General features: G+C 45.3%; 1 pseudogene; it reads right to left on the reverse strand.

Moving 5' to 3' along the window:
- Positions 1-631: 631 nt before the first annotated feature.
- Positions 632-1355, reverse strand: LOC101437567 (transcription initiation factor TFIID subunit 10 pseudogene; annotated as a pseudogene).
- Positions 1356-6412: the final 5057 nt, after the last annotated feature.

The raw sequence follows: 6412 nt of genomic DNA on the forward strand, positions 1-6412 counted from the left end.
TCATTCCTCCTATCATATAAATAAAGGTAAGCCAGAGAGCACAGAGCATTTCCTAAATTCATGTAAGTCATAATAATAATGGACTGCCTGTTTTGAAGGCAGAGAAATTTTCTGAAGAATGTAGTCATGTCGATTCCTAAGGACTTGTGTGCTTGTACTTGGCACTGTTAAAAATTTAAAACTCAGCATAACTGGGAGGGTTATGTAATTATGCATATTTACAAATATGTCATAAAATTTTGCAAAGAGGACTCACAAGTCTACATGGTGTTTCATTAATATGATATTCTTTAAAAGGAATGGCATAGGTACTTAAAAATCTGTTTAGGGTGGTTGGGCTGAGTACAAATTGACTCCAGAAGAGTATTCTTTTGGTGTGACAGTATGTTCTACTTTCATTGTGGTGTAAAATCATACATTTGTGAAGTTGCATAATTATTTAAAACAGTATGTCTGTATATTTAAAAGTAACTAGTAGAAAACACAACAATTCACACACTTTCAAGTGCTAAGAGAAAACTTAAACTCTCTTGATTTCTACCTAAGGAATATAAATTGTTTCCACTGCCTCCGGAACCCTAAGGAATAGAAGGATTTGAAGAACTGGGGAAGGACTTGTGTCCCAGAAGGCTTTTCTTTTTTTTTTTTCCTGTCACAATAAAGTTTATTATGAAAACAGGCTGGTGTGGGGATATGGGGACAAGTACATTTAGGTTGGATAGCTCAGGTGAAATAGTGTGGCTTCTTCACATTGATGTCATACTCGCTGAGGGCAGGGGTCAGGTCCTCCATGGTTAGAGTATACTTGCGGTCCTTGCTCTTGCTTCGGGAGCTGCCAGAGGCTGTGCCCTTCATTTTGCAGTGCTGTAGGGCATCGTTGGCAATATCTGAGATGAATTTCTGGGCAGCTAGGGAGATGAGCCGAATTATTCGTGGGTCTGAGGCCTCAAAGCCAGCACGGTTCAGATAGTAACCAGTCACTGCATCTGGGATTGTAGGCGTTTGTAATCCTCCAGCTGCATCAGGAAGTCCACCAGAGGTGTGCTGGACACCACCGGCTTCACCTCTCCATTGGCTGCGCTCGGCAGTACGTAAACTCCGTTAGACATGGCACCCTCCGGGGGAGCCGCCCCGCGCCGCCACGGGTCCCGTGCTCCCAGCCGTGGCTCCAGCCCCAGCCCCCCCGGCGCTGTCCCTGCGGGGCTGGCCTTGTTCTCCGCGGTGGCGCTGGCAGGCAGCACGGCGGAGACCGAGAACGGGGGTGTCGGGCCCGGGGCCGAGGCGGCAGAGGCCGGCGCCGCCTTGGGGTCCGCGCCGGGGCCGCTGCAGCTCATCGTGCCGGTGGGAGAGGCGGCGAACCCCCGGAAGGCTTTTCTTGAAACCTAGTCTGGAGTTAGGAAACCTTCTCTATGGCCACCCTTGCCCTCATCTCACATGTATCTCGAGACAAGTGAGAAGACTTGTTATGAAATACTAAGACTTTACGTCACGTTTCTTGGTAATAGTGTCATTCAGAAATATAGAGATGGACCCATACTGTTCCCCAGTCTTGGTCAGTGTTATTTTCCAGGACCACAGAACTCAGGTAAAATTCAACGTTGTCAGGCATCACATCATGTTTTTCCAGGGCCTGCTTTGAAGCCATTTCCAGCTGGAGGGTTTCCATCACAAGCCAGGTCTATGCTTGATAGGAAACGTCCTTATGAATCCACACGATTACATTCTTCAGAAAATTTCTCTGCGGTAACCCCAGGTGGCTGTGAGATGGGAGGGCAGAGGAAGCAGTATGAGGGCGGGCCTATGTCCTGGGGATACCCCACTGCCGCAGAACATCAGCTCAGCATCCACCAGTACAATCACAAAGTCTTGCAACCTATGACGTCACAAAGGGAATCCCTGCCATGGCCTGCCCATAGGCGGCACCCACGCGGATTCCTGCCTATAGTCCCCATTCAACTGCGCCGATGCTCCCACACTCAGGCCTGCAGTCTTCATCTGCACATGCGCTGACCAGGCAGAGGCCTCTCCACCTCAGCGCCTGCCTCATCTTTACTGCTCCAGGGCGGCTTTTCGGAGCCTCCTAGCTGCCGCAGGTGCCCTCTTCTCCCGGGGACTCGGCCCACCACGCGGAGCTCCGGCGCGCTCCCTGTAGGAATGGCGAGCTCAGCAGAAGGCTCTTCCAAGGCCGGAAGCCCAGCCGGTCAGATGACTCCCGGCATGCAATGCGACCCACCTCTAAGTCGGGTTCCGGCCTTTGGTGCCGTGTGCAGGCTCAGGAGGTGGAGACCCGGCTGGATCTTCGCTGAAGGGGCAGAGCGGAAATGATGCCGGTCACGGCCCCGCCCACCCTGGCGTCGCTTTTACGTCCTTCCTTGAGCGCCGGAAGTGGTTTCTCTGCGGTCAGGACTCTGGCGGTCCGCCAGCCGTCCCAATACCAGAGGCGCTCAGGGTCTCTCGGTGAGAAAGCGAAGGTTTTGGGTCGATGTTGGGGGTCATGGACAGGTGAGGATCCATTAGTGAAAGTGATGGTTACCGAGGGGACCGCAGGAGGGGACGTAGTGGCTGAGGAGACGATGGATACCACTGCTGCCCCCCTGAAAGCCAAGTGTCAAATGGTCAAGTAGTGAGGGGTGCGTTTCTGGAAGAATTCTATACCAGCGTGAGGAGCTGGGACATCATAATGCCAGCCATTTGGGCCCCGATTGTCACCTCCGGCTTTCCTTTTGTGGTTCTTGTGGAGCGGGGCTTTTAGTGGTGTATGGGCTCAGAAGGTATGAAGTCGCCCTGTCAGGACAGCGCGAGTACCCTCCTTTGAGGAATTTTGTTTGGCAGCGAGGAGACACCCTTCTGTCACACTGGGGATGGGCGAGAGGAAAATTCACTGAAGAAGTGGATTTTGGCCTAGGATGAGGTTTGTGTAAAACCTCAGAGAATATGTGTTGTAACAGTTAGAGCCCAGTTATTCAAAAAGTGTTCATCTCTTCTCGTGTAACAGGCCTTCTCTTAGGTGCTGCAGTGAACGAATTTGTCCCCTTGAAGCCAACATTGTAGAAGACAAGAAACAAGACTAGAAAGAAAATATACAGTGTATCAGATGACGGTTAAGTTTAAGCAGCGAAAGTAAGCTGGGGAGGGTTGACGGGGGTCCAGGCTGTGTGTGCCTCAGGGCACATCTGTTGGAGTCTCAGGGGGCCATCATCTCTCAGGATTTGTCTTGGAGTTTGTGTGTAGACCGCAACCTGCATGTCACAGGGGCATGGTTTGTGTGATTTTATCGGTCTTTCTGCAGGGTTCTGTGTATATATCTGGGTGGGTTTTTGTGTCTGAGTGATGGACTTTTGTCTTGGCAGGAGTCTTTGAGTGTGTCTCAGTGCATGACTGTGATCATCCTCTTTTTGTTTTTGTTTTTGTTTTTTTTAAATAAGGATCTTTTTTTAAAAGATTTATTTATTTATTTCTCTCGCCTCCCCCCCCCACCCTGGTAGTCTGTTCTCTGTGTCTATTTGGTGCATCATCTTCTTTGTCCACTTCTGTTGTCAGCCGCACGGAAATCTGTTTCTTTTTGTTCTGTCATCTTGTTGTGTCAGCTCTCCGTGTGGGCGGCGACATTCTTAGGCAGGCTGCACTTTCTTTGGCGCTGGGCGGCTCTTCTTACAGGGTGCACTCCTTGCATGTGGGGCTTCCCTACGCAGGGGACACCCCTGCATGGCAGGGCACTCCTTGCGCGCATCAGCACTGCGCATGGGCCAGCTCCACACGGGTCAAGGAGGCCCGGGGTTTGAACCACGGACCTCCCATGTATCATCCTCTTTTTGTATGTTTCCCAGTCTGTGTGTACTATAACTGAAACACTCAGCAGGCCTGGGTGGACTTATGAGTTGTATTAATCTTTAATAAGTTGATTCTTGTTTTTAAGAAGATGGTTATTTGATACTAAATTCTTCCAAAACATATCAGATTCATTTATATTAATTTTGTATAGGCTCCAGTATTTCATAGAGTACTAACTCCTACTTTAACAGCATGGTATCCTGTCTTAGTTTGCCAGGGCTGCTATGACAAATCCCACAGAATGGGTTTACTTTAACAGGAATTTATTGACTTACAGCTTTGAAGGCTGAAAGTCCAAAATCAAGGTGTTGGCAAGGCCATGATTTTTCCAAATATAGCATTCTGGTGATGGCAATCCTCCATCATGTGGCAATATTTCGCTCTGGCTTCTACTGATTTCCAAGTCTAATTTCCTTTACTTATAATGACTTTAGCCACATTGGATTAAGGCCTGCTCTCATTCAGTTTTGCCAAACTTCAATAAAGGCATCTTCAAAGATCCTTTTTTTTATAAATTGATTGGCACCTGTAGGGCAGGAGGTTTGGACTTGAACTTGCCTTTTGTAGGACATGATTCCCCAGCACATAGCTTAGTAGCAGTTTAGACTACTTCAAAGGATTTTCTCTCAGCCAAATATTTTCCCAAATATCTTAACATTTACTCTAGGTTTCCAATACCTGCAATAGCTCCACCAGATAAACTCTTGAATGATAATTGTCATATGACACAATATTTTAGACAAATTACACAATTGACATCAAAATCAGTCTCACAGGTGCACTGAATGTCAGGTGGTTCCCCAATGCCCTGTGAATGACTCCTTTTTCCATAGGTAATTTATTAGTTTCCTAGGGCTGCTGTAACAAAGCACCACAAACTAAGTGGCTTAATGCAACAGAACTTTATTTTCTCACAGTTCTGGAGTGGAGAGAGCAGTCTAAAGTCAAGGTGTCAGCAGAGGCAGCCTCTCTGAAGGCTTTAGGAGAAGTTCCTTCCTTACCTCCTCCTAGCTTCTGACTGTTACTGGCAATCCCTGGTGTTCCTTGGTTTATGGCAGCATAAGACCAGTTTACAAATAAGGTCACATTCACATATCTTTTTGGGTGACAAATTCAACCCATAACAGATGTCAAAGAGCAACTACTACATGGCAGGAATATAAACAGTTTATTGTTTAGAATGAGTTTACTCAATTTTTGGAAAAATGAGTTTAAATTTGTTGTACTATTTTAGGGAGACTGTTTTCAAACATTTCAAATTCTTGTTTTTACTTGGCTAAAATAAGGTAATGCAAGGAATGAGGAATAATTCCTGCATGAAGACGTCTTTATCCCTTGCCAGTTAGACATTCTTTCCCTTCTCTGACTTACCAGAGCTTCGCTGACCTAAAAGAGCCCATAGTTTTTCCTTAGTTATGGCATGTTTCCTCTAACGCTAGCAAAAATTTTGTAAACAACTATTAGCTTGTTGCTTGCTGCACTAAATATATATTCTAATGTGCTGTGATCTGGGGGTTGGCTTGGATTTGTCTATTATAGGCAGTGAGTTTCCAAGTCTACTATGGTGCCTTTACTTTAGCAGAAAGCATAGGATAGCTGAATGGACAGCAGCTATCTGGGGTAAGTGTCCTTATGCATAAAAGACCTGAAGAGTGAAGGGAAGCCAGTTGCACAGGTACATTGCAGGCCTTTGTCCCATACAATTTGCTCAAGCAAATCATGTGGCCCAGCGCAAAGGGGAGAATTACGCTCTTTGCACCATGAGGAAAATGCTAGATTGTTTCACAGAGGATAGAAATAATAGGATCAATAATCAATACCATTACACTATCATTTGAGAGCTGGGACTTCATTATGTCTCATAATTAAGGAGACTCGACCCCCTAATTCCTTTCCTTAAGTAGCCTTCCTTTTATGAAATAAGAATGGCATAATAAAATCTTATGTGCTTATTTCAGCAATTCTGAGATATTGTTACATCCATGAATATTTTGAAATACAACTGCTTTTTTCGACATAACTACAATGCTATTACCACAGGTAAAAATGAAGTTATTTTGTGTGATCTATTTATCTTAAAAAAAAAAAAAGACAATAAAAAAGGGTGAAAAAATGAACAATTACCCTTAATATATTTAAATAAATATGTAAGTAGTGGTCAATTTCCCTACTTAATGCCATAATTTATATAAAGTTTGGTGTTGGCTCATTTGAATGGGGATTTAGTAAGATTCATATATTTCAATATATTGATTTGTCCTTTGTGTCCGCTAGTGTATTTTCATCTATATTTCCCACATCATACATTTTTCTTTGTAATTTGTTTGTTGAATGTATAGATTGCATTGAAAATTTCAAGGAAATGGTTGTTTTTTTAATTATACTGCCCTTGTTTTGAATTAAAGTTGGATTTTAGATTTGGTGGCGGTCAGGTATGACACAAAGGGAAACTGAGACCATAATGCATAAGAAAAGATAGTGTGTAACTCACAGGTCCCAGAGAGAAGGGTGGGCTATAAGGGGTCGATGGGAAGCGTGATCAGCTTAGGGGGCTCAGCCAGCAGGGTGGGGAGCACACAGA

This window comes from Dasypus novemcinctus, chromosome 30 (genome assembly GCF_030445035.2).
Source record: "Dasypus novemcinctus isolate mDasNov1 chromosome 30, mDasNov1.1.hap2, whole genome shotgun sequence".
NCBI lineage: Eukaryota > Metazoa > Chordata > Mammalia > Cingulata > Dasypodidae > Dasypus > Dasypus novemcinctus.